This window comes from Tupaia chinensis, unplaced genomic scaffold, assembly GCF_000334495.1.
Source record: "Tupaia chinensis unplaced genomic scaffold, TupChi_1.0 Scaffold000101_1, whole genome shotgun sequence".
Classification (NCBI taxonomy): Eukaryota; Metazoa; Chordata; class Mammalia; order Scandentia; family Tupaiidae; genus Tupaia; species Tupaia belangeri.
Window position 1 is genome coordinate 2,440,979 of NW_006159565.1, and position 9,908 is coordinate 2,450,886.

The window sequence follows — 9,908 nt, forward strand, 5'->3', positions numbered from 1 at the left end:
CAGCCAGCCCTGGTTTGTGGACACATGCATCATGCATGTTTGACATACTCCAGGAGATCTCTGGATGGGAACTTGGAACTTTCCTGTGTGGATCCACATGGCAGAGTGTCCCATTTTACTGTTGTGCCATCATCTGGCTCCCTGGTTTTAATGTTAACCAGTGCCAGAATCAGAAAAGGTGACTAGCCCACTATCTGCTGGTCCCCAAAATGAACTAAACTATTGTAAATAAGTGATGTTTTGTTATTTTTCTGAGAAGTAGCATAGAAACTCCATCTATGAAAATCCATAGTATCTGTACTGGCTATAATGTCATGCAGTTATGGCAGAAGATACGAGGCACGCGCAAGCCCCCTGAGCCTATCACAGAGCTGCGGCTCTAATTCATACACCTCTGTGAGTCATCACAGCACTACTTTATTCCATTTTCTGGTTGCAGTTAGTTTAATGTGCCTCTGACCTGTAAAATCATTTACAATAGTGGAGGACTGCCATTATTCACAATTTGTGTATCATCATTTTGTTCCCAAGAGCTGTAAATATTGCCATCAGCCTTATCTAGATGAAACTGTGCTGGTCCTGTCATGGAGGAAATTATTCCCGAATTCAGTCTGCTTTCAGAAGTAGTAATTTCCTACCATTCTGGCCCATTACCTGTAAAAAAAAATCAGTGTTATTGAGGTATAATTTATATACAGTACAATGTACCCAGTTTAAGTGTACCTTTCTGTCAGTTTTGACAAATGTATACACCCATGTAACCGCCACCAGAATCAAGGTAGAGATCATTAGAGTATTTCCATCATCCCAAAATGTTCTCTTGGGCTTCTTCCCAGCCCATCTATCACTCCCATTCCTGATGCTAGATAACCACTCACTTGCTTTCTGTCATTTTAGACTAGAATTGTTTTTTCCGTAGTTTCATACAAATAGGATCGTGTAGCCTGTGTTCCTGTATCTAGTTTTTTGTTCAGAATGCTATTGAGATTCTTCTTTGTTTTTATGTGTATAAATAGTTTATTCCTTCTTTATCACTGAGTAGTATTCCATTGCAAGGATATAACACTCTTATCCATTTATATCACTGGACATTGGGTTGTTTTCCAGTTTGGGGCTAATCTAGCTAAAGTTGCTATGAACATTCATGGTACATTTTGGGTGGATATATGTTTTCATTTCTCAAGATGTGAAATTGTTGGGTTAGAGAGTAAGACTCAAACTACTTCTCAAAGTAGTTGTATCATTTTTCTTTACCACCAAGAGTTCCAGTTGTCAGCCATTGTAATGAATGTTTGATGGTATATCACAGTGGCTTTATTTTGCATTTTCCCCATGATTAATTGTGTTTAGTATCTTTTCTTGTGCTTATCAGTCTTTTGTAGATCTTCTTTTGTAATTTTTTTTTAAATTTTGTGCCCATTTAAAATTTATTATTTCTTTTATGAGTGAGAGAGTAGAAGAGAGTGCATGTGCATGTAAGTAAGAGAGAAAGAAAGAGGAAGGGAGACATCTCCAATGGTGTCTAGTCACACAGTGATTCCCTTTCTCCAGCCCCCGACTAATGAGTATTTGGATGTGCTTCATGTGTTTTGGGTCGTACGGGCGATTCCAATCCAGAGTTGGCCAGGTGGTGTCCAGCACTACAGATCTAAATGCTACCGCAGGTACCACTTAGACTGGGCCCTATTTTAAAAACTGAGGTTTGTTGGGAACCAGCAGTTAGCGTAATGGCTATGTCGCTGGACTCCCACGTGGTCGACCGTGGTTTGCGTCCCGGACCCGGTGGCTTAAAACTCATGCCGGGCGCGTGTGCGTGCGTGCCCAAGATCCCGAGAGGAGAATGGAGGAGAAGGGATTGCGGCGTGACCATCCTCCCTGGGGGTGATTTCTCGCTTTCTGTCTCTATGTCTCTCTCTGTCTGTCTGGCGAGCGCATGCGCCCTATAGCGAAGATCTCTCCAAAAAAAAAAAAAAATTGAGGTTTGTTTTTTTCTCTTTTCATAATACAATTGTAAGATTTATTTTTATGTTTTGGATATAAATCCTTACACTGCACATATTTTCTAGTAATTTACCTTTTCATTTTCTTAATGGTGACTTTGAAAAGCAGAAACTTTCTTTTTTTTTAAAAGTTTTTTTTTTTGAGAGGTTTTTCACTATAGGGCGCGTGCGCTCGCCCGACAGAGAGAGACATTAGAGACAGAAAGCGAGAAATCACCCCCCAGGGGGGATGGTCACGCCGCAATCCCTTCTCCTCCATTCTCCTCTCGGGATCTTGGGCACGCCCGCACACGCGCCCGGCGTGAGTTCTAAGCCTCCGGGTCCGGGACGCGAACCGCGGTCAACTACGTGGGAATCCAGCGACATAGCCATTACGCTAACTGCTGGTTCCCAAGCAGAAACTTTCTTTGTGTGTGATATTTTTTAATTGCCAGAGGGTACAGGTGCTTGTTGGAGAGAGACAGAGTTTAAACACACCCCATGGGAGCGTAGCCAAGCCCCCATTTGTCCATTTCTCCATCCTGTTGGGATTTGGGTCCCACATGCATAGCCCTCAACATATTTTTTAAACCACTGGGGCATTGAAACTGGGTTAGCTGTGTGGAATCTAGCTCCCTCAACCACTAGCTATGGGGCCAGTCCAAAGAGGAGAAGTTTAACATTTAAAAATTTTTTTTCAATTGAATTTAAAACATTTTATTTCCTTTATAATTTCTTTGTTAACCCATGGATTATTTACATTAAAAAAAATTTCCTTCCTAGTATTTATTCCATTTCTTCTCTTTTCCTCCCCTCTTTTGATTGACTTTTTTTAAAGAATTCTTTTATTTAACTTTATTTATCCATTTATTTATTTATTTTTAAAATTTGACCAGAGAGGGACAGAGAGAGAGAGAGAGAGAGAGTGAGAAGGCAAGTTTCCAGGTCTGGGACTTGAACCGTGGTCAGCTATATGGGAGTCCAGCGTCCTTAAGCACCATGCCACCTGCCAACCCCTAATTGAGTAATTTTAAGATTTTTCACTTTATCTCTACTATTATCTTCATATTATTATTCAAATTATTTTATTAAAGATTAAAACGTGCATTCTCACCTATGACAGTCTGTCTTCAAATAATGTATATTGCTTTATGTTTAATCAGAGACCCTTAAAGAATATACTGCTGGGTCTTTTGAGCCACTCTTTCTCTGTCTGCTCAGGTTCACTCCTACCTCTCAGAAGTGTACTTACATTTTTACTAAATAAACTACCTTTTCTTTACACTAAATTACACACACACACACTTCTGTGTCCCTTTCTCCTTTCTTTTTTTAACTTTCATATATAATTATAAACTCCATAATTCTGGACTTTGCAGAATTATGCCTTACAACTTCTCTCTGACTCAGTCTTTTAAAAGAAATTCTTTTATTTAACTCTATTTATTTATTTATTTTAATTTGACCAGAGAGGGACAGAGTGAGAGAAAGAGAGGGAAAGTGAGAAAGCAAGCCAGTAGGTCCAAGACTCAAATCGCAGTCTGCCATGTTCAACGCCCTTAACCACCATGCCTCCTGCCAATCCCATGACTCAGCCTTCTTGAACAGTAATCTTTGTCTCCTCCATTGATAAGGTTTTTGGTCCCTAAGCTTCCCTCCTTGTACCTCTGGTCTGGAAATTACTTCCAGGCCCAGAAGATAGAGAGATTATAGGACCCACCTTATTTGTTAGTCTTCTCCCAGGCATCTAGTCCTGCTCTGCATGCCATCCAATGCCTGGGACTGTTCCTTCATGTTCTGTGCAGTTTTCTAATTGTTTACTGTGGCAAGATAATTCCGTTTCATATTACTCCCCCAAAACTGGAAGTGGAAAAAGTCTCAGTAGTACTTACTTTAGACTTCTCCTGAGCAATCATGTTTTTGAAATCATAGATTGTATATGGTACTTATATTCATTGCATTCACATTAATAGACAACTATTAAAATGCAAACATCTGTCAGGTTAGCTCTATGCAGCCTGGTGCTTAAGGTAGTGGAATCCCACACAGCCAATCCCACCGTTCAAGTTGCAGACCCAGCACCTTGAAAAACACACCAGGAGTGTGTGTGTGTGTGTGTGTGTGGTGTGTCTGTGTGCATATGTATGCATGATCAAAATCCTAATAGGAGGGAGAAAAGGAGGAGAAGGGATTGTGGCATGACCAGGCCCCATGGCAGGTGCTCCCTCTCTCTCACTTTCTGTCTCTGGTGAACACATGTGCCCTCTGGCAGCATTTCTTTTTTTAAATACAAGCATGTTTTAGTTAAAATAATCTTAGTGCCAATGGTATGCATACTTATCCTATGTGTCACATTTTCTTAATCTAGTCATCAGTTGTTGGGCACTTAAATTGATTCCATGTCTCAGTTATTGTGAATGATGCTATGATAACATGAGTGTACAAACATCTCTTTACAGGGTGATTTGGTTGTTATCTCTAACCATTTTTAGGATTTTTATCTTCATCTTTGACTTTTGATATTTTGACTATAATATGTCTTGGAGAGGATCTTTTTTCTTTTTTAGAGAGATATTTGTTATAGGGGGACCAGCAGTTGGTATAATGGCTACACTGCTGGACTCCCATGTAGTTGACCATGGTTCGAAGCCTGGACCCGGTGGCTTAAACTCACACCGGGCATGTGTGCATGCATGCCCAAGATCTTGAGAGGAGAATAGAGGAGAAGGGATTGTGGCGTGACCATCTCCCATGGGGGTAACTTCTCACTTTCTTTCTCTCTGTCTCTCTCTGTCTTTCTGGTGAGCGCATGTGACCTCTAGAAAACTAACCTCTCCAAGAAATAAAAAAAAAGAGAGAGAGAGATTCGCTATAGGGTGAGTGTGCTCACTGGAGAGAGACAGACAGAAAGTGAGAAATCAATCCTCAGGGGATGGCCACGCCACAATCCCTTCTCCTCTATTCTTTTCTAGGGATTTTGAGCACACATGCACATGCACTCAGCATGTGCTTAAAGCTACCAGGTCCAGAACTCAAACTGCAGTCAGCCATGTGAGAGTTCCGCAATGGAATCATTATAAAATCTGCTGATCCTGGGGAGGATCTTCTTATGTTGAATATATTTGATGTCCTTTGAATTTCCTTGATCTAGATGTCTGCATCTCCCTCCCTCTCTCTTTTTTCCCCAACTTTTTTCATTTAACTTTTAAAAAATTATTATTATTATTTTCATTTGACCAGAGAGACAGAGACAGAAAGTGAGAAAATAAGTTGCAGGGTCCGGGACTCGAACTGTGGTTGGTCATGTGGGAATCCAGTGCCCTTAACCACCACACCACCTTCTGGTCCCTGTCTGCATCTCTCTTTAGATTTGGGAGGTCATTCTATGGTGTGGTTGCTTGAATTCTTGGACCTCATGTAAGGCATAGTGAACTTACTCCAGGTTAGGTAATTCAGTGGAGATACTGACCGAAGGTAAGTAATATCTTCTGTCTTGAATGGGTTGCACACAGAGGGATGTAGGTGCTAAATGAGAAGTTGTGACTCAGAGGGTGGTGAGTTGTTTAGTTTGCCATTTGTGTGCACTTCCTGGAGATGGAAAAAAACCACCTGTCTCAGTGACTGAGTCTCTCGACAGCCCCAGCAACACCCCTAACCTCTCTTCACACTCCCCTACCCCCAACCCACCACAGGCGGTTTGTTGCAGAAGGGAAGGGCAAGGACTATCACTGGTGTGGGTGGGGGCTCTAGGCGGGTTTCATGGTGGTAGTGGGTGTGAAGGGGTGAACAGGAGTTTTGGGTGGGCCCCTGTGGCATTAGTGGGTGCTGGCTGGTGTACTGGGGTCCGCTGGGTAGCCCTACATGGCCCTAAAAGGTGCCAGTGGGCAAGTAGGAGGCTCTGTGTATGCTTACCTGCTGCTAGCAGGTGCCAGTAGGTACATGGGGAAGGAGTTTTGTGTGGACCTCCAGAAAACACCTCTGTCTCCTCCTTTTTACCAAGGATCCCTAGTACCCTCCTCTCTGCAAGTGATGCCTCACTTCTGCTCTTCACACTTACAGTTCAGGGAGATCCTAAGAAGGTGCAGATGGATACATAGAGGGCAGGAAGCTGATTCAGGAGTTTCAAAACAGAGAATGGGAATAGGGCTGTCAAGTGGCTTGGTGGTTAAGGGCTAGACTCCCACATGACTAATCATAGTTCAAGTCCCAGACCTGGCAGCTTGCTTTCTCACTTTCCCTCTCTCTCTCTCTCTCTCATTCTGTTTCTGGTCAAAATTAAAAATGAAAGAAAGAGAGAGAGAGAGAGAGAGAAAGAAAGTTAATAAAATTATTCTTTTAAGAACAAAACAAAATAAAGCTGGGGATGAGGGAGTGTGAGTACAGATCTGCCAGTCAGAGGAGAATGTCTGTTTTTCTCTATCTCATCTACAAGGCAGGAGAGGGGTGCTCACATCCCAAGTTCTGTCCTTAGAACAATCTTCCCACTGCACTGGTCTATATACATTCTGTAGTATATAATGCTGCAAAGGCTTGGGTGCTGGGGTCACATCTCTGCTGCTCAAACTAGCTGAGGTGTTCACTACAGCTAACCACACAGAACTGGTGGAATTTTGGTGGGTTCACAGAGATGTGAAGACTGCAGGCTGCTAGTCCTTGGTGTGGTTTTCCCTTCAGCAGTTTCTCTGTTCTCAACATGGTGCCACTCTGCAGCTGCTTGGGACCTATGAGTTGGGGTTAACCAGGGCAGGATCCTTCCATAGATTTATGAAGCACTGTGGATTTCAGGATCTTCTCCTCACTGGTCCTGGGCTGTGCAGAGTGCTGGATTTCCAGGCAGTTCAGGATGCTGTCCACAGTGGTATCCAAGGCTGCTACAGCTCCCACTCACCCTTTCCCAGCAAAGGAGAGTTCCTGATCATTCCAGACTCCTGATCTCAGCCAGCTGGGTGCTTTAGTTCTTTTTCTATGTTGTTTCTCTCGAGCTTTCATGTTCCAGAAAATTTCAGATCTTCTTTTGGTGATTTCAATACGTTCTTCCTTAGAAACTCCAGGGATCAGCAGACGGTGTAGCGGTCACATTACTAGACTCCCATGTAGTCAACTACAGTTCGAGTCCCAGACCCAGCGACTTAGAACTCACACCGGGCACGTGTGTGCGTGCCCAAAATCCTAAGAAGAGAACGGAGAAGGGGTTGTAGTATGGCCTATCCCGAGCGGTTGATTTCTACAATAGGACATCCTATTCTAGAAGGGATTGGAAGAGAGCCCAGGATATTCAGGCTGGTTCCTTCTTACCCAGGGATGTTACATTTTCAGCACATTCTACAATTATTCTTGAGAACTATTAGGTTGTCAGGAAAGTCATGACACATTTTTACCTAGAAACATGTCATGACTTTCCTGACAACCTAAGATAAGCAAGAGGGAAGGGGAAAACTAGTTCAGTCCAAGGCCACCATGAGAACTGTCCTACATTGGAGTCACTGGCCATATCCTAGAGATTCATGGGGCTACGTATAACTAGGGAAGGGGATGAATGCTCTGACTTGGGAAACTGGATATATGGGACTTCCTTTCATCAAACTGAGGCACAGACAGAGATTCCATTTTGGGGGTTAAGACTATGAGTTCAGCTGGGACATTCTGAGTATGAGTTGCTTACCTCCCATACACTTCAGCTGTCTTTCAACATAGCTAGGTATAGAGGAAGAAAACATTCACCTTTTCATTATCCATCACTAGGTTCAGGGCTGAGGCCCCAATCACAAAAGATAGATTGACAACAGAATGGCATGCAATTTTTTTTTTTAATGTAAGGTTTATGTGACATGACATCTGTGGAAATAAAGACCCAAAGACACAGATGAAAGAAATGACGAAGAAAAATAGGCAAGAAATTTATGGAAAACAGAAATGGATTATTACCTGTTAATGATAATGTGTATACTATGCTCAGCTGGACTGGTATGAAGTGTATTCATGTTGGGTAAATTCCCTTTACAAGCTAAACCATGTATAGTGATTGAATGTATAACATTTTAAAAAAGACACAGATGAACTTACGTATTTCTATTACTAGGTTTGATGAAGAGTAGACAGTTGTAGGGAACCAGCAGTTAGTGTAATGGCTATGTCGCTGGACTCCCACATAGTCGACCGCGGTTCGTGTCCCAGACCCAGTGGCTTAAAATTCACGCCGGGCGCGTGTGCATGCGTGCCCAAGATCCCGAGAGGAGAATGGAGAAGGGATTGCGGCGTGACCATCCCCCCTGGGGGGTGATTTCTCACTTTCTGTCTCTATGTCTCTCTCTGTCTGTCTGGCGAGCACACACGCCCTATAGCAAAAACCTCTCAAAAAAAAAAAAGTAGACAGTTGTACAGAATTATGGATTCCAAAAGGGTATGATTAATGATGGTAAAATGGGGGAAGCATGGCAAGGCCTGCTTGTTCAGATTCTTCATAGTACCTGTGTGTTCTTTGTCTCCTTTCCTCTAGGTACAGGAAGGGCACCTCTCACAGGTCTACCTGCTTCAGGGGAGAAGGGGGGAAGATGAGAGTGACCTCTCTACTTCTGCTGTTTTTTTCAAATACCATGGTGTCATATTTTAGGGTAAGATGTCTTGAAATTCATAAATATCATATAATATAGAAATCTTTGTGCCTGGCTTATTTCACTCAACATTTTGCTAGTGGAGTCAGCCCTATGTAGCTGCATATAATTGTAAGTTCTTCATTCGCATTCATTGTTGAAGAGTATGTAGGTTCTCCTAACTCCAAGGGTCGCTGAGAGTCCTTCAGGAAGTCTAGGAAGTCAAAACTAGTTTCATAATCATGCTACAACTTTATTTTCATTTTTCTCTATGTTGATCTTTTCATTAATGGTAAAATAACCATTAATGAAGGGTAAAATTGCTAGTATCTTAGCACTAATCAAGACAATGGCACAAAACTATTCTAATAGTCACTATATTCTTCACCACCACACACTTTCAGGAAAAATAAAATTGTGGTTTTGCTAAATTTACTGCAGGTGCAGCTGTAGTGGTGCAGGTGGTGGCGTGCTGCTGTATGACGTTGGAGCCATATGGGAGGCCTAGGTTTGGATTCCAGACCGACCTGAACATGCTGGAATTGGCAGTGCACCTGTGATCCTGGCTGGTTGGAAGGCTAGGTAGAAGGATTATGGCATGGTAAGACCCTGTCAAGAGTGTCTCTCTCCCTCATTAAAATAAATATATAAATAAAATTTTTAAAATGTACAGTAATAAGAAGTATATTTATTAACTTTATTAAATCTATATCCTTGAATACATATTTTCTTAATACTCTGGATGAGAAGATAGGAAGTGTGTACAAAATAGTGCTTTTGTCTTGAGCAAAAGCCCTTGTGTAGACCAACTCTGTGGCCTATGCCACATGGTTGAGTGGTTCGAATCCTGTTCCCAGCAGCTAGAAAAACATGCCAGGTTACATGAATGTGCATGCCCAAATCCTGACAAGATAGAGAAGTGGAAAAGAGGGGATTGAAGCATGACTATGTCCCACTGGGGGTTATTTTCTCCCTTCCCCTCTCTTTCTCTCCATCTCTCTCTGGTGAGCACACACACTCTTTGGCAATTTTTTTTTTTTGAGAGATTTTTTGCTGTAGGGTACATGTGCTCACCAGAGAGACACAGAGAGACAGAGAGTCAGAAACTAACAAATCACCCCCCTTGGGGGGATGGCCATGCTGCAATCCCTTCTCCTTCATTCTCCTCTTGGGATCTTGGACACACACACACACACACACACACACACACACACACACGCCCAGCATGAGGTTTAAGCTGCCAGGTCCAGGATTCAAACCACGGTCAACTACACAGGAGTCCAGAGATGTAACCATTATGCCATCTGCTGGTCCCGCAATTTTTTTTTTTTTTTTAGAG